Source organism: Lampetra planeri, chromosome 78, assembly GCF_965212315.1.
Source record: "Lampetra planeri chromosome 78, kcLamPlan1.2.h2, whole genome shotgun sequence".
Lineage (NCBI taxonomy): Eukaryota > Metazoa > Chordata > Hyperoartia > Petromyzontiformes > Petromyzontidae > Lampetra > Lampetra planeri.
The window spans coordinates 4,475,022-4,494,675 of record NC_136183.1 but is presented as its reverse complement, the minus strand read 5'-3'; the positions used below and the strand labels follow the sequence as shown (position 1 = coordinate 4,494,675).

The following is a 19,654-nucleotide window of genomic DNA, read 5'->3' as shown; positions in this document are numbered from 1 at the left end:
CATGAACCTCCCTTGGACAGCGAAATTCACCCAAGGGCAGTTAATCATTACGAGTTAACTAGGGTTTTTTAAATACAACAGTAAGGTTTGAAGCTTAGCTATATCTTCAACCTCAGGATATCAAAATATTACTTGAGAATAAGAAGCACGGATCCCTGGCAATACAGACTGGGAGCAAATGTTAATTAAACCCTCGTAATATCCTTGGTAACAACTATGGTATACCACGAATCTTGGTTAAGCAAGAACAAAGTAATTATGAAAGTATTAGACTTAGGGTCATTCAGAAGAGATAATGCGAAATGTCATTCACACACGACCAAGATAATATGTATTTCACGGGATCAGAGCCTCGCCAACCACCTTTGTCTTCCAGTCGCTAACACAGTACATGGTCAGTTTAACACGTAGGCTTTCGCGACCAATATTAGTCAAATGTGTCGTAACCCTCCACCACCCGACGCTGCCAAACAGTAAAAAAATGTGTCGCGTTTACCAAGACAAATAGTTCACTACTTTAGCCCACCAGTGTGTTGACGAGTGATTCAACATCATTTAAAATTTTGAGTACGTTTCGCTGGTAATTACATCCAGCATCATCGGGCAATTTGCCAGAATGATGAGGCCCTCCACTCGCTCCCGGTCTTAAATAGAGCAACAGGGTGACGTCATCTTTTAGCTAAATTTGGTGCAGTGATTCGAGGCGGAGACGGGGAGGGAAATGTAATTATATAATTGACTAGCCTTACTACCTGGCCTCGCCCGGGACTTGGATTCACCACGCCTGGCCGCCTTTGTCTCCCCAGTGGCGATGTTCACACACCACACCAGTTACTCGTTTGAGGCTGAGTCGACCTAGGGGAGGCCCAGGACCGGTTCAAATAATCGTCACCGGTAGTGGCCGTGAGCGGGAATCGAACTCTGGTCGCCGGGTTCGTAGCGCAGCGCGCGAATCGCTACGCAGTCGCTGCCCCCCCCCCCCCCACACAGGATAAAGACAAAGATCCCCCGTGTAGCCTGTGAAACTGTAGGGCGCAAGTGCTGTTAATGAGCACCTATGAAGGCCGGCACGGCACACGAGGGGGTGGGTGGCCAGCACCACGCCCGGCCACCTTTGTCTCCCCAGTGGCGATGTTAACACACCACAGCAGTTACTCGTTTGAGGCTGAGTCAACCTAGAGGAGGCCCAGGATCGGTAGAAATAATCATCACCGGTGGTGGCCATGAGGGGGAATCGAACTCGGGTCGCCGGGTTCGTAGCACAGCGCACTAACTATTACACTTCAATGCGTTATGCTTCCACATGCGCGGGTCACATTACAGATTTGACGTCACAGCTCACCGTGCAAAAAATATATGCCCCCCCCCCCCCCCCCCCCAAAAAAAAGTTTATTTTTATAATTTTTGGATGGTGTACAGTCTGGAAATTATCCACATGGCAAGTTTGTTGCATGTCGGGAAGTACGCTAAACATTTTGAACAGACACATAATCACAACTTTGCCTTTTATGTGTAACTAGCGGTAAGTACCTGGCGTTGCTCGGGCGAAAAAGGCAGACACACACATGGACTTACACACAGAGATCGACCCACACATAGAAACACATCGACTTAGACGCACATGTAGTGGTGGTGTTGACGTGCGCCGACAGTGATGGATCACGGGGCGGCACGGGGTGCGGGGTTGGGCACGCGATGTGGGCGTGGTGTGGACGCGCGTGCCGGGAGTGAGGGATTACGGGGCGGCGCGGCGTGGGTGGTGAGGCGCGCTGACACGAGGTGGGAAAAGAGGATCGTAGCCAGCGCCCAGTGATTGGTCAAATGGGATGGGTGCTCTCAGCGACGTCCGCAGGAGGGGCATAAAGGGTGACGCGCGAGAGCACTCGTGGTTGTTGTTAACCAGTTGAAGATTGAAGACGGAGTTGAAGAAGTAGTGCCCTGAGACCCCTAGTCCCGCCGTCCTTGTCAGGACCGGGGCCCTGTGTGGCTCGGAGGCGAGACCGTGGGACCCGTGGTCCGACGCCCATGTGGGTCGGGACTGTGGGGTCCCAGGGTTGAGACGGACACCCCGGCTGGGTGTGTTCCGAGAGCCCGTGCTGGTGTAGCCAGGAGAACCGTGTGGGTTAGGCTGGTGTTATCCACCCGTGTAACTAAGTGGGTGTTGGTCACCCGTGTAACTATAGTTGGTGTTAGTCACCCGTGTAACTATAGTCGTTGAAATAAAAGAGTGTGTTACCCGTGAAGTCGTCTCCCGCCGAGTTACTACATTACACACACATACACATATGTGTAACGGGTTCCGGAGACACTTGTAGAGGTAACTTCTTTATTACAACACAACACTCCAACAGTACTCCAACAGTCCTGATACTCTGTTACAGCCTAGGTACACAGCCTAGATACTCTACTCTGGCTACGCTCTGGACTCGCCCTCACAAGGTCGTAGAGTCGGGAGTTCCAGAGTCCCAGCGCTGGCTCTCACAGCATCCCAGGGTCTTCAGATGGCTGGTCGTGGGTCTTGGGTCTTGAGTTACAACTGGGCCCCGATCGTCCAGGGAGCGCCACCAGACATCCCACAGAGCACACACAGCCCCCCCCCCCCCCCCCGTTGGCGGCGCCCAGAGGCTTAAGCGTCTGGACCCCCTGGGAACCCAGCGCCCAGGGGATTAAGCGCCTGGCCCGCCCAGGGACCCAGAGCCCCCAGCAGCCCCTCCCTTCTTATGTCACTACATATGGTTAAACCCAAGATAGATCGTTAGCAGACCAGCCAAAATGTTTGTAACCGGCGAAGATGTTCCATTAGGGGGGTGCATGCCTCGCAAGCGTAGAGAAGGGAGGGAATTACCGTGGCCGAGAAGACCTGGAGCTTCATGCGCAGCGAGAGATCAGGTAGCTTCCACACAGCGTAACGCAGCTGATGAAAAGAGAATAGCGCTCGACTGATTTGGAGTGAGACCTCCGCTGTTAAACCGGAGCCGGTCATGAGCACACTGGCCAGGTATGGGAATCTCTCCGATCTCTCCATAGCAGTGAACAGCAATCACCAGAGCATGGGCATACATAACATGGTTGAGCAATAGGGAGACATCCCTTGACCGCACACGGGATTCGATCAGCCTCCCATTGTATCTGTACCTTATGGTAATTCCTCGGGTACAGCCATTGAAGGCTTCACGAACTACGTGGTCAAAAGATATGTTAAATATTGTGTAGCCAGAGGACATCCCTGTGCACACCCCAAGGTGTAGAGCAGGGGTCCTCAAACTACGGCCCGCGGGCCACATGCGGCCCACCGAGGACATTTATCCGGCCCGCCGGGTGTTTTTGCCGCCGCTGCCTGTCTGTTACTTTTTTTCTACATGAGAAGGACGGTCATTGGTGGAAGAGGGAGAGGGGGTGGCCGCCGCCGAATGGCTGGCCGGCTGAAGCGCTGGATCATGGGAATTGTAGTCTGGCCGCAATCAAGTTTCAGGCGGTGGGAGGAACCGAACAGCGCAGCCGGACTACTACTCCCACCTCCCAGGACTCAGAGGAAGCCAGGGCATGTGGGAGGGGCCGGCTGCGCGGTGACTTGTGGGCAGTGAAAGCCGGAAGCTGGTTCATGGGAGAGAGAGCGCGGGAGACGTGACAGACTGAGCATCACAGCGCAGCCACAGTCTTTTAGAGCAGAGGCAGCTTGGAGGAAGTTGGCAGCATCATTACCCCCCGAACCGAAGAGGTTAGACAGATGACACCCACAACCCATGGTCACTAATTGGGCTGCGCTTGTGAGCACTAATTGGGCTGCGCTTGTGAGCACTAATTGGGCTGCGCTGGTGAGCACTCATTGGGCTGCGGTGGTAGGCACTAATTGGGCTGCGGTGGCGAGCACTGATTTGGCTGCGCTGGTGAGCACTGATTGAGCTGCGGCGGTGGGCACTGATTGAGCTGTGGCGGTGGGCACTCATTGGGCTGCGCTGGTGAATGGTTCAATGGGCCAATTGACTGGACTTGCCCCCCAGGCCTAAGGCTGCCAGCCCTCCCCTGGCTGCGCTTGACTGGCTCTCCCTCCCTCAGCTCCCTCACTTGCCCCTCGGCTCCACTCCCAGTGATATTCCTGTGTGTTGGGGATGTAGATCCCCAGCACACACACCGCTGAGTAAATGATAGAGGGGTAATAACAGAGTGATCTCTGATCTCTGGAGGGGCTGCCTGCTGTTTTCCCGTGCTGGTCAGTGACAGACAGCCGAGGAGTAGGAAACCCAATTTAAATGACAGTAAGTGCATTTATATTCTGATTGCTATTCAGTTGTATGAGGTTATATGTTGTATGTTGTGTAAGCCCCGGTTCATACTGTTGCGATCTCTGAGCAGTGCGAGTTCAGCCATATGCTTGTATGGCTGAACTTGCATTAGATTCGGAAGAAAAAAGGCACATGTGCCTTCTTTTTTCCTGCAGTGGAATCGGATCGCATGGGTCTTCTCCCCCATGCGATCAGATTCCTATGCGAGTTCGCAGATCGCACTGCGATCTGTGAACAAAACCTCTGGTGTTATTAACTTTTTAATGGCACCCGCACCAGTGTGAGCCTGCGGTAAAAGCGGAGTTCCCCCAATCAGACTGCATTGATGGGCAGTGCAGTCTGTATGTCTCTGTGTGGGCAAAGTTATTGCTGGTATATTGTTTTTGTAGAGCTGTATATATATTGGTATTTTACTACTATGAGATCTCTTTTACCAGTGGCAAAATATAATAGTAGGTTTTTACCCTTTTAACTGGTACAAAACTGACACCTTTATTCAAGGCATCATGTTTGCAATGACCACAACACAAGTAGTCAAAAAAGCAAACAAAAAGAAGCAACTCTGATAAGGATGATAATATGCACTGTCCTTGAAGTTGATTGGCCCACACCCGAGACGGCTTTCTTTAGAGCCTAGTCCCCATTGGTGTAGAAGGCGCCTTCTGGTGTCATCTGGCCCTACACCAATGGGGACTAGGCTCTAAAGAAAGCCGTCTCGGGTGTGGGCCAATCAACTTCAAGGACAGTGCATATTATCATCCTTATCAGAGTTGCTTCTTTTTGTTTGCTTTTTTGACTACTTGTGTTGTGGTCATTGCAAACATGATGCCTTGAATAAAGGTGTCAGTTTTGTACCAGTTAAAAGGGTAAAAACGTACTATTATGGTATTTTACTAATAGCAATTTTGACTCCCTAGGAAACAATGATGTCAAGAAATAGAAAAATTGACTCGGAGTGTAGGATATTCAAAGAACAGTGGACTTATGATCTATTTTTTCATGCAGTACAAGGAAAGAGCTGTGTGTCTGATATGCCAGAATATAGTGTCTGTGTTCAAAGAATACAATTTACGTCGACACTATGAAACTCAACATAAAGATAAATATGATTGTTTGGTCGGAGAAGTGAGAAAAGATAAAATATTAAAACTGAAAAATACATTAACAACTCAGCAAAATACTTTTGAGAAGCAGAAGCAGCTAAATATTTCATCACTGCGAGCAAGTTTTCAAGTTGCCAAGCTAATAGCGTGCACTGGCAGACCATTCGTGGAGGGAGAATTTGTTAAAGAATGCCTTCTTTCTGTTGCCAAAGAGATGTGTCCAGAGAAGGCCGATTTATTTAGTACAGTGATTCTTTCAGGACCTACAATTACACAGAGGATTGAAGAAATGGGAGACAATTTGCATCAGCATTTGCAAAACTCCACAAAAAAACTTTCCTATTTTTCCTTGGCACTCGACGAAAGCAATGATGTTCGTGATTCTGCACAACTTTTAATTTTTATTCGTGGGACGAATGACTATTTCGAAGTCACAGAAGAGCTTGCTGCACTGCAAAGCATCAAAGGAACAACTACAGGAGAGGATATCTATGTAAAGGTTTGCCAAACTGTGAATGGTTTGGAGCTGAACTGGGCTAAACTCGCCAGTGTGATAACTGATGGTGCTCCTAGCATGGTGGGGTCTAAGAAAGGAGTAATTGCTCGCATTAACCAAGAGATGGACAAACATAACCATTCTCATCCAATAGCCATACACTGCCTCATCCACCAACAAGCGCTGTGTAGTAAATCACTGAAGTGGGACTCTGTTATGAAAATTGTGGTATCTTGTGTTAACTTCATTAGAGCTCATGCACTAAACCACAGACAATTTCAGGAATTTCTGTCTGAGCTAAATGTTGACTATGAAGATGTTCTATACCACACAGAAGTCCGTTGGCTGAGTCGAGGGAGAGTTTTGAAACGTTTCTATGACTTACTTCCACAGATTACAGCTTTTCTGCTTTCAAAAAACAAAGAAGTACCAGAGCTCAATGATGCAGAATGTAAATGGCACCTTGCCTTTCTGACAGATGTAACAGAGCTACTCAACAGTTTCAATGTGCAACTTCAAGGAAAGGGGAAGCTCATCTGTGATATACAATCACATGTCAAAGCATTTGAAGTAAAATTAGGCCTCCTCATCAAACAAGTGAAGGAGGAAAACTTCTGCCATCTCCCCACAACTCAAAATCTGTTAGCGGAAAAACCATTGGTTGCATTCATGTGTGGATTCACTGGAAAAATTGCAAAAGGAGTTCCAATTTAGATTTAAAGAGCTTCATCTCCATGAACAGGACATACAGCTTTTCCGTAACCCATTTTCTATTGACATTGAAAATGTGGATACAATTTACCAAATGGAATTGGCTGAACTGCAGAATTGTGACTCTGAAAGACGCATTCAAGTCAAGCAGCCTTCATAATTGATATGCATCTCTCCCCTCTGAGACATATCCTCATCTCAGGAACCATGCACTCAAAATTGCAACCATCTTTGGCAGCACTTATGTCTGTGAACAGACTTTTTCCAAAATGAAACATTTGAAATCTCCAACCAGATCTAGACTAACGGATGCACACTTGCATCACTTGTTACGACTAGCAGTGACAAATATGGAACCGGACATTGACCATCTCATTAGCCAAAAGCAGGCCCATAGTTCCCATTGAAATACTGGCAAGTTTGTTGATTTAACCTTGCTTGTTCTTCATTTTTAATATTGTATTTGTTCCCGTTTTGTTTCTTCACTTCAAAATAAGATATATGCAGTGTGCATAGGAATTTGTTCATAGTTTTTTTTAACTATAGTCCGGCCCTCCAACGATCTGAGGGACAGTGAACTTGGCCCCCTGTTTAAAAAGTTTGAGGACCCCTGATCTAACCTAAGTCTCATTTTTTGTCTGTTTCTGTCCGTCCGTCCGTCTTCGTACGCTCGCGGGGGATTTGGCTCTCGGACCGTGGGGTTTGTCGGAACATTTTTTTGCCGGGAGGCACGCCCCGAGCCCCGCGGTGGGAATAGGCATTTCCGTTTTTCGTCCCTAAACTTTAAAGCGGTTTAATTATTGATGTAGCGCGATTTTTATTTATTTATTTAGCACGCCGTTGCGCATGCGCGAAGCGCTGACCAAGGGTTGCCCCTGGCAACGGGCAGCGCGCCATTTCTCACCCGCGTTAAAAATATGTGCACACATTTACACGCGACGCTGAGGTAAATACATCAAAGTTTCACGTCCTCTTCTCTCTCCCCCCCACCCCAATGTGTGCAATTACTATTATAGGGTCGGTAGATGATAAAATTATAGAGATTAGATAGTTTTATTCTAGCGCGGGGCGGTGGTGGTAGCGGCCCAGCCCCCAGCCTCGCCCGGCTGGGCAATCTAGGCGAGGCCAGAGGCTCTGCACGGGACTAGGCCTCGACACCCCACTCTTGTTAGAGTCGATATACCCAGCGTTGCCTGGGGGAAAATACATTTAAAAACTTTTGAAAACTTTAAAACATAACATAGCAATGAAAATAAAACTCAGTTAATTGAAATAAACCCGAGCGCGCCACGAATCGATTCTTTAAATATAGACTGTACAAATAGTTATTAAGCTGGGTGAGTGTACTGGCAGTCAGTAATGTAGACTGTAGCCTGGTTATTAAGTAAAGTGAGTGTACTGGCAGTCTATAATGCAGACTGTAGCCTGGTTATTAAGCTGGGTGAGTGTACTGGCAGTCTATAATGTAGACTGTACAAATAGTTATTAAGCTGGGTTAGTGTACTGGCAGTCAGTAATGTAGACTGTAGCCTGGTTATTAAGTAAAGTAGCAGGTACCACCACAGTCAGTATGCACTGCTGTACTCATAGCAGGTACCACCACAGCAGTATGCACTGCTGTAATCATAGCAGCTACCACCACAGTATGCACTGCTGTCGTGAAAGCAGGTACCACCAGTCAGTATGCACAGCTGTAGTCATAGGATACCACCACAATCAGTATCCACTGCTGTAATCATAGCAGGTACCACCATAGTCAGTATGCACTGCTGTAGTGATAGCAGGTACCACCTCAGCCGGTATGCACTGCTGTAGTGATAGTAGATACTGCTATCGAGTTGGTAGATACTACTATATAGAGTTAGTAGATACTAAAACAGTCAGTATATACCACTACAGTCAGCCAATACTGCTACAGTCAGTATATACTACTATACAGTCAGTACATACTAGTACGGTGAGTAGCTATTAAAGTCCGTAGATACTACAATAGAGAGTAGATCTTGCTATAGAGTTAGTAGTTACTACTATAGTCAGTGGATACTACTATAGTCAGTGGATACTACTATACAGTTAGTTGTTACTACTATAGAGTCGGTAGATACTACTGTAGGCCCAGTAGATACTACTACGGTCAGTCGTTACTACAATCAGTAAATAATACTCCAGTCAGTAGCTACTATTGGCTCAGTAGATACTACTGTACAGTCAGTAGATACAACTACAGAGTCAATAGATACTACTTCCTCTGTTGTATGTAGGGTGGTGTAAATATAATTTTTGAGGGGGGGTGTCCACAATTTTCGGAAACCTTTTACATCAACTATTTACCCCACAATTTCTACAACATTTTGGACTTTTGCAAGCTTCTTCTAATTTTGTTGGTGGAGAAATGTACAAACGGCCCACCGGGCTTTCACAATACCTTAGTATCTGTGTGTGTATATGTAAGGTTTTTAAGAGACAACAAACTCCGTAATAAGAAGGCTCAGCTAATCGAGTCTCTCACCTTTCTGAAGAGATGCCGCGACTCTAAGGTAATACCAATCTCATTTACTCTAACTTCTGCTGCTGTAACTCATTCCACAAGTAGCGACTAATTCCATGCCTGCATTTCCATAAATATGCTAAATTCCTCTTGATATGCAAATCCCTTTGTCAAGGCGCTCTTCCCCCTCCAACCCAGCTTAAATATACGCTGCCAAGCCTGGTGGTGTTCATTCAGACGCTGTCTTTCCGACAGACCTGTTCTTCACCTGAAGACGGCTGCTTGCGTTGTGGCTGAAACGTCGTGAGAATTCCCTTATACGTGACTTTACCGAAAGAACCAAGAAGATGAATCCCTGCAGTCATGAAAGCTTTAAATCGAAATTTTTAAGAGAAGTTTTTAAAGATATTTTTCACCCGGGCAACGCCGGGTACTTACCGCTAGTACCTAATAAATGAAACTGAAAACATAGTCTGGAACAAGCGTCGTGGTGATGTCACCGCCACTTCGTGGCGAATGACAGTTGTCTTCTTTTGGCTTCCGAGGTGCTGCGTTCCTTGGAACGAAAATACCTCAGGTCCCGAGCAGGGGCGCTGGGTCAGCGTGTGTGTTGAGCACACGGCGCTCTCTGCTGCTTCGTCAGTCTCTCCACCGCTGAGGTGATTGCCGAGTCGGCACGCTGGTCACTGTCGGCAGTGCCCGTGTTGGCAGGGATGATGGGTCCGGCTCCGTCTGCGTCGATGTGCGCGATCATCCCGTCACCAGAAACCACTCGCACCAGACATTGTTGATCCTTGTAGACTGTGGAGCGCCTGTCGTCTCCCCCCCCCCTCTTCAAGAGAGTCCTCTTCCAGTTGTTTGTACGACTCGTGCTGCAGAGAGGACACGCTACAGATCAAGTTATATCGTTCCGTGTCAGTCTCTGATCCGACCCTCAACTAAACTTCGCCTGTGGGTTGCGATTTCAAGGGACACTCTCACGAATAGTGGTTGCACCAGTTTTCCCTCAAAGGGTTGACTTTGATCTGAGCACAATCCGAACGATTGTCACTCTATGATCGTGTTTGCTGTACAGAACGATCTCGCCATCGGTAATAGTAATGCTTGGCACTCTTCCCCAGGTCTGGATTGCAATACTGCGAGCACCAGCCATGGCTGGCAGCCTCAATGACGCAACAACAAAAAAACTCTCCGTGATGCGTGGCTTCTGACGATGCAGAGCTCCCTATCAATTTGCCAGTCACGAGGGCAATCCCCAGAGCCGACCACTCGCAGTACTTCTTCTTCTTTCATATGGCATTGTGAAAAGGAACAGTTTTTATTTCAAATGATCGTCATGAATGAATGCAAAGGTTTCTTATCCAATGTGAATTTTAGCGATACCGCCAGGATGTGCATGGATGGAGCATTCATCGGTGATGTGCTTGATGGTTTGGACTTCTCCAGTCGCAGTTGGGTGTTTCGTTGAACAGTGCTGATTTCTATTCTTGCTTATATATGATATTTTCCACCTGTTGTCTATATTTGGTCTGAAAAATTATAAAAATGTAAAAAATGAAATGAATTTTTTGAAAAAACTGTTCCCGAAATTATGCTAATTTATGTAATCATGAAAATGTTGATTATATGCTAATTAGGTAGGTGTAATTGTATTCAGTTATGCAAATGTATGTAATTATGCTAATTAATTCAAATATTTCTTCTGCTTCGTTGTCTAGGGTAGTATTATCACTGGTCAACAAAAAACACGTTTTTTTCTGGCCTGGACTTTTGCAGCTGTTCTAGACTAATTTCAGGGTGCTGATTCCAAATCTGATCTCAGATTTGCTCTATCACATCTCATTTTATGCTATCGGCATACCCCATTTTCATTGATTTTACCCGAAATTAACTCTGTCACATATGATTGCAAGTTGTTGCGAGTCAGTAACTGCTTTAGTGTTAAAATATGGTGCTGTATTTTTAGGATAGTGTTTATAATACATTTATGTAGATATCCACATTTATTTAATATTTTTCTTCTGCAGTTTTTATTGAAAATGCAATATTTGATATCTCAAAAACCTGATGTGATAGACACAAACTGATGCCAGATTTGGAATCAGCACCCCAAAATTACCTTAAGACCATTGGAATACCTTATGCCAGAAAAAGTGTTGACCAGTGAATTATCAATCAGGATAATACAATGATTCTCACTTTAACTTTTACTGATTATGTCTTAGTGTGTTATATCAGGTCTCAAAATTCAGATCTCTCCGCAGGATATAGTTCTTATAATTAATATTATTATGCATGGACTTAGGAAGGCACCACTCAGACTCTTCTGTGTTAAGCAACTTTAATCTCTAAAAAACACGTAACATTCTAATATGCGAACTCTTATGCAAGGAATGCCAACACAGTACTCCTGGAGATGTCCTCATTGAACCGTACATTTAACCCTCAATAATTATGTTTGTCAAACTGGGTAACAGAACAATTGGCTCATTCTTCAGAATAAGGTGATCATACACAGCGACAGGAAATTAATGTGACAATATTCATACGAACAGTAATAAAGAAACATGTGCCTAAGCAAAGGTAGACCTCAATGAATTCATTTTTTAGATTATGCAATTAACGTAATGCCTTGGAACAATGGTGTGCAGTAGTGTGCTTGCTTGTCTAACAAATGTGCATCAATTGGCTAAGGGCTTTAATACATTCGCCGGCAAGATTATGTGATGAAAATAAAGCTTTTAACACAATTGTATCCCTGTTTGTGTGTATTCGTTTTGGGCAGCGTTCCCCACAATTCCATCACGGGTTGGAAGTGTTTAACATTTTTTGCATCAGACTTGCAGTCGCTGTCAAAAAGGGGCGCTGTGGCCTTTGAAGTCGTGAAGTCGTGACCTATTGTGCAAGGGTGTGCTTGCTGTCACCATGTATTCCGTCCTCTCATCACGGGTTGGAAGTAAAAAAATATATTATTTACAGTGAGGGAAAAAAGTATTTGATCCCCTGCTGATTTTGTACGTTTGCCCACTGACAAAGAAATGATCAGTCTATAATTGTAATGGTAGGTTAATTTGGAGAGACAGAATAGCAACAAAATCCATAAAAACGCATGTCCAAAATGTTATAAATTGATATAGATACAGTAATCCCTCGCCACTTCGTGGTTCAAGTTTCGCGGCCTCAGTGCATCGCGGATTTTTCAAAAATATTAATCGAAAAAAAAATTCAAAAATACCGCCATATTGGCAGCCGTATTGCGGAAAGCAGCGTTGTTTCATCGTGATGCGCGAGAGAAACGGTTTCCCAGGATGCCAGACAAAGAGAGAAACTCTCTCAGAGGCTTTGTACATACCCACGGGCACTCAGACAAGGCACGTGATTGGTTCCCGGCGCGAGATCGACGAATGAGAGCACGGGTGGATGTATCCCGTGAGCTGGTTGGCTGCGCATCATCGTTGTCATTGTCGTCGTCGTCATTACTGGAGTCAAGTCTCAAGATACTACTGTCATTGGTGAGTGTAGAACACCATAATACGTATCGTATGAGAGAGAGAGAGTGAATGTATAATATTAAGGTTTTATAATTAAATAGATTTAAGTAAAATATATATATAAAGTATAAGTATACATATTTTAAACATTCTGGTACCCACACACACACGGAAATTCCTAGGGGGCCAATCCTACTTCGCGGATTTTCACCTATCGCGAGGGGTTCCGTTCCCCATTAACCGCGATAAACGAGGGATCACTGTATACCCAACCCACAGGTCTGCAAATACTGCCCCCTCTTACTCTGCAGGTTGAACCTAAGAATTGAGTGTTCAACTTCACATTCTTTCATTAAAGGCCTGTGACAAAGGTGAATCTACTGGGGCTTCATTGTCTCAAGCTTACACATCTACCGGGTCTTCATTTGACTTTGTTTTGTCTAAGAAGTCCACCCACACCTCCACTTCCACAAATTCCTGGGAGGTTCCTCGCTCTGCCTCACAGTCAGAATTCTCCTCCTGCTTCACGTTGCCTCCATCGATGTGAAGGTCCGATTTTGGAGTTGAATCTTCATCTTCACATTTTACCTTCACATCTTCGCTCTTCACCATCACATCTTCACATTTTACCTTCACTTCTTCGCTCTTCACTATTGCCTCTTCACATTTCACCTTCGCCTCTTCAAATTTCACCTTGATACATTTCATAGTGTCCAAGCTGGAATGTACTTCTGGTTCTTTTTTCAGGAGGGATGGGCTCATTGCAGCACTTTGACTTTCACAAGTAGATTTCAGACTACACTCCTTGGGGATCTTCTGATGCCTGTGTGTTCTCTGGTGTCGATGAAGAACTGATGACTGTGCAAATGCCTTCTCACAGACAGTGCACTTGAAGGGTTTCTCTCCTGTGTGTGTTCTCTGGTGTTTTTTAAGAATCGGTGAATCTGCAAATGCCTTCCCACAGATAGTGCACCTGAAGGGTTTCTCTTCTGTGTGTGTTCTCTGGTGTTTTTTAAGATGTGAGGACTGTAAAAATTCCTTCTCACACACACTGCACTTGAAGGGGTTATCTCCTTTGTGTATTCTCTGGTGTCTTTTAAAATAAAATGAACTTGAAAATGCCTTCCCACACACACTGCACTTGAAGGGTTTCTCTCCTGTGTGTGTTCTCTGGTGGATCTGAAGATCTGCTGCCCGTGCAAATGCCTTCTCACAGACAGTGCATTTGAAAGGTTTCCTTCTTGTGTGTGTTCTCTGGTGTTCTTTAAGAGTCGATGAATCTGAAAATCCCTTCCCACACACACTACACCTGAAGGGTTTCTCTCCTGTGTGAGTTCTCTAGTGCTGTGTCAAACTTCCAGTACGATCCGTGCTGTTTGGATACTGGTCGCATTGTTTCCTTCTTGTACCGAGCTGCGCTGAGTGCCTTTGCTCCATCAGACCAATTCTGCAGAGGAAGCGTCAGAGGAAACGTCAGCTGCAGACAGAAAAACGTATTCCATACCATCTACGTCAGTATCGAGACAAAGAGGAATGAATACAATCTTTGATTTCAAGATTTTGTGACTGCAGGAATTACTCTTTGGTTCTTTCAGTAAAGTCACGTAGAAAGTATAAGGAAATAAATAAATAAATATTGCACAGCGTTTCGATTGCAACATAAGCAACCGTCATCAGGTGAGAACTGTATGTAAATGCAAGCTCGGAGAGAAACATATACAGAGAGAGAGACAAACAGACACGGAGAGAGACAAACAGACAGAGACAACCAGAGAGAGACACACACAGAAGAGACACACATAGAGACACACGCAGAGAGACAGAGAAGCAACGCCTCTGTGACGAGGTATATAGTGAGAGGGGGGGTTGGGGCATAGAAATTAGCATGTTAATGAGAGACAAGGGGGGGGATGGGATCTGCAGCAGGCATGTCGAGCCAAGGGGAGATGGGATCTGCGGCAGGGGAAGAGAAATTGGAAGCTTGAGAAATCAACCTCGTGAACTTAATGCAATGCAACACAGTCGGCTAACACAACAGTTAACACTTTACTTGGTTGATTACGTTCTTCCAAAGAATGCAAAATTTGAAGTTAAGTATGAGTTGTGTGGCTCAGATTTGCTTGAATGCTTTGATGAACAGATCTTACTTCAGCTGCATATGTTCCGAGATATTTTCCTGACCGGTTTCTATTCTTATAAAAAGTTCCAGAGATAAACTATTTTTTTTTATTTAACCTCATTGTTCAGTATTAATCTTGATTTAAAGCTTTCATAACAGCAGGAATCCATACTCTTTGGTTCTTTCGGTAAAGTCACGTAGGTATAAAATAAATAACGACGTTTCGGGCGCAACACAAGCATCCGTCATCAGGTGGGAAAGCATGGTCTGCTGCTGAGGCAGACTGTGTTGCGCCCAAAACGTCGTGATCTATTTTATTTTATTAGAGTTTGTTCATAATGCAGTGAAATAACTGGACCACCGCTCCCCACATAGATAAACTCTTACATGCACATACATTTGACATGGATCATTAACATATATAAACAAAACATTCACCATTCATGACGAATTGGAAGTAACCTTATCACAGTGCTAATTCCATGATAGGTGCAATTTAAGGCCATGTGAGTGGCCTCAAATTGGTCTCATATGGACTAGACCTTGGCGATTGACACTCACAGCTTTGTAAGGAGCAAAAGTCCAGGCAGCTTCCAGTGTTGCACAGTCTAATAAAAGAATAGTGCTCGACTAATGTTAAGTGAGACTTTGGCTGCCAAACCAAAGCTGGTTGTGAACACATCAACCCGGTATGGGAGCTCCTCCAACACTTGTAGAACTGCCTGATTATTCATGGAGAGTTGAGCAGGTGCAGTGTTGTATGACATGACATGACATTCCTAGGCAGGTGATTTTTTTTGTGGAACATTTGCAAGACCCCATTTCACGATGGAATTATCCCTAATTCCATCTCATTGAGTAGCCATTACCAAATCATGAGCAGATGTAACATGGTTGACCAGCAGGGAACGATCCTTTAACTATAACCAGGCATCGATTAGCGTATCATTGTAACCGTAATAAATGCTACGGCTTTTATATGACCATTGGGAGCTTCTCAAACTACATAATTATTGAAGCTGCTATGTGTAGTGACATCGTTGGATGTCACTGTGTGAAGCTGGCCTGGGAGAGAGGCACGGCATGCCATGTATTGAAATCGCAGACACCACTGAAGGTGGATGCATTACCGGCCCTAACGGGACTCGGGGTGCACTGAGAGCAATGGATGGCACCACGCTCTGCGTGCAGTGCCAGCCCCTACAAGATAGAGTGCAAGGGTGCCGGCCATGGAACAGAGTTGCAAGGGGCCATGGCACTCTGGGTGACCCCGGAGGACACGTGACCGGAGATGACGATTGCTTGTTTCGATCAAAACGTCGTGATATTTTTTTATTACCTTTATTTTCATTTTTTTTTATTATAAAATTTTCTATCCATGTAAGCTTTAACTGCTGTTGACATTTATGTCAAAATTGAAGCTTCATTCGGTTAAACCCACCAGATGGCAAAACATCCAACATTGTCTATCCTGAAGCTCTCCAAAGGCAACGAATTTAAAAGCTGTCATTATGAAACAAACAAGCCCTGCGATTGTATAACACAACCAAGAAACCGTGACAATATACACACATTCACAGACTTCATTGGCAGAATTCAATAATTCCAATAAAGCCAACATTGCAAGACATTAATCTTAATGTTTGATTACTGAGACCCTATGCAAAGCCAGGTAACTTAGCAAGTATTGAATAAATACTATACTTCCGATGATCATATTTGTGCATCAGTGGGGAGCGGTAGTGCAATGGTTAGCGTGCTGCGTTATAAACCCAGCGACCCGATGCATCTTCCCACAAAACCAAGGCACAACATTTGGTTGTCGCCTGCTGAAGCTGGTTGTAATTACTGGCGAAACGTCGTAGTCAGATTGTAAATGTTGTGGCTTGGCTCTCCAACACACAACCGGTGTAGTGCTGCACTCGTGACGAATTGGCCACGTGCTGTTTATGTGACAACCCCTTCCTAATTGGCTGTCGGGTTTACCAACACATTTCTATTTTTACGCGATCTAACCCAAACAAACCTGTATTAAGGATGTATATTTATAATTTGCGTGTCTCTCTCCTTGTGGTCGTGTGGATTTTCCTCCGGATCCACATGGTTTTTCCCTCCCTTTAGAGTGTTTGACCGATACACATTTCCACACGTTGATAAGCCACTTTGCTGTGGGCAGGTCGCTTCTGAAAACAAGAGCGGTATAGCAGCTGAAGTGGGCTTGGCCTGGTAGGATAAAAAAAAACTGTAGAAATAATTAAAAGAAACAAATTTCAAAGTAGTGAGCCAGATGAAGACAAATTAAACTTGAGCAGATAATTAAAGCAAATGCCATCAGGCGAGGGCAGGAGGCAAGGCCCCGCATGGCAAGGCCCCGCGTTGTAATGTTCCAACCTGGACATCGATTCCATATTAATTTGGGAGTTTTCGTGACTGCAGGAATTATTCTTTGGTTCTTTTCGGTTAAGTCACGTCTAAAAATAAAATAATAAATCAAAATAAAACAACACATTACGACGTTTCGATTGCAACACAAGCAATCATCATCAGGCATAAAAGAAATAGCAACAAAAATCTAACTAGAAAACTATAGACCGACATACAAGCAGACAGACATCACAACGGCACACATAGAGAGGAGTATACAGGCACACGAAAATTAAATAACCTAGTAAAATATTGAAATGTGATGTAATACAACACAGAGAGTCGGTTAACACACAATTAACGCATGGCCTGGTTGACTACGTGTTTCAAAATTTGCTAAGTTAGAATTTTAAGTGTGAGCAACAAATATCTAACTAGAAAACTATAGACAGACATACAAGCAGACAGACATCACAGCGGCACACAGAGAGAGGACACAAATCGGCTGTGTGAGCAACAAAAATCTAACTAGAAAACTATAGACAGACATACAAGCAGACAGACATCACAACGGCACACAGAGAGAGGACACAAATCGGCACAAAGAGATGGTCGTTTCTGTGACGGTCCCTTAAATATATAGAGGAGGGGGAGGGGACGGGGGGGAGGGAGAGGGCGGGGAGATCAATGAGTGCACGCCAACGTACTCCCATTGTAAGTGAGATGATAGACGCGGCACGGGAGGCAAACCTGAAAATTAGGAGACAAGCACACGAAAATTAAATAACCTAGTAAATTATCGAAATGTGATGTAATACAACACAGAGAGTCGGTTAACACACAATTAACGCATAGCCTGGTTTATTACGTGTTTCAAAATTTGCTAAGTTAGAATTTTAAGTGTGAAATTTCAAGGAGAGGACACAGGCAGAGAGAACAAATAGCCAGAAAGAAAAAAGGATAAGTTTAAAACTTCCCCGTAGAAGTGGTTCAATCTTAATTTGGGAGCTTTCGTGACTGCAGGAATTATTCTTTGGTTCTTTTCGGTTAAGTCACGTCTAAAAATAAAATAATAAATCAAAATAAAACAACACATTACGACGTTTGTCCTAATTTTCAGGTTTGCCTCCCCTGCCGCGTCTATCATCTCACTTACAATGGGAGTACGTTGGCGTGCACTCATTGATCTCCCCGCCCTCTCCCTCCCCCCGTCCCCTCCCCCTCCTCTCTATATTTAAGGGACCGTCACAGAAACGACCATCTCTTTGTGCCGATTTGTGTCCTCTCTCTGTGTGCCGTTGTGATGTCTGTCTGCTTGTATGTCTGTCTATAGTTTTCTAGTTAGATTTTTGTTGCTCACACAGCCGATTTGTGTCCTCTCTCTGTGTGCCGCTGTGATGTCTTTCTGCTTGTATGTCTGTCTATAGTTTTCTAGTTAGATATTTGTTGCTCACACTTAAAATCCTAACTTAGCAAATTTTGAAACACGTAGTCAACCAGGCCATGCGTTAATTGTGTGTTAACCGACTCTCTGTGTTGTATTACATCACATTTCAATATTTTACTAGGTTATTTAATTTTCGTGTGCCTGTATACTCCTCTCTATGTGTGCCGTTGTGATGTCTGTCTGCTTGTATGTCGGTCTATAGTTTTCTAGTTAGATTTTTGTTGCTATTTCTTTTATGCCTGATGATGATTGCTTGTGTTGCAATCGAAACGTCGTAATGTGTTGTTTTATTTTGATTTATTATTTTATTTTTAGACGTGACTTAACCGAAAAGAACCAAAGAATCGATTCCATACTCGCTGCTACCCAATTGATATCCCTACAAGAGAGAGACGGAGCGAGGCTCTACCTGGGTAAACAACAACAACAACCACCACCACGACAACAACCACCACGATGTCAACTTCTCACCTCGGATCTCAGTGAGAGCGCGCGCGGTGCAGCTGCTTTCGGATATGTCGTGACGTCACGCGGCAGCAGGAGGTGACATGACGTCACTAGCGGGGTTCATTACACAATCCCCTTCCCCAACGAGCAGCTGTGTTATTGAATAAATTATGTTAATAAGCCGGGCCCATGTGGAGTGATTGGGCTTGGCTGCTAAACCTGTTGCAATGAACTAGAGACGGTTTTCATGAATAAATTATGTTAATAACCCGCCAGTGACTGGGCGTAGCTTTTCCCAAAAAAGGATTTTTACTGGAACAGAAATCGACAGTGACCAACTAGACGTGACGTCACGCTCAAAAGCGCGGTCGAAGGGGGGTTGGGGGGTTGAATACCTTGGTGACATGACGTCACTAGTGGGGTACAGCTCTCCCTCGCGTCTCACGCCGACAGGTTAATGAGTGGTGACGTCAGAGAGCGAGGTCAGGGTTAGAGTTTAAGTTTATTTAGATTACATTTCTATTGTTGCCTCTCTTGAACAGAGACCCCTTGGGTGCGTGAGTTCAACAACAACGTGAACATTATTGTGTGTGTACACTGTGTATGTGTACACACTGTGTGTGTGTACAAACTGTGTGTGTGTACACTGTGTACAAACTGTGTGTGTATAAACTGTGTGTGTGTGTTCACTGTGTATACAATGTG

General features: G+C 44.8%; 1 protein-coding gene across 1 annotated transcript in view; it reads left to right on the top strand.

The window, feature by feature from the left end:
- Nucleotides 1-19,654, top strand: part of LOC144738160 (uncharacterized) — a 443,570-nt gene that overhangs the window by 130,552 nt on the left and 293,364 nt on the right. The window lies entirely within an intron of this gene.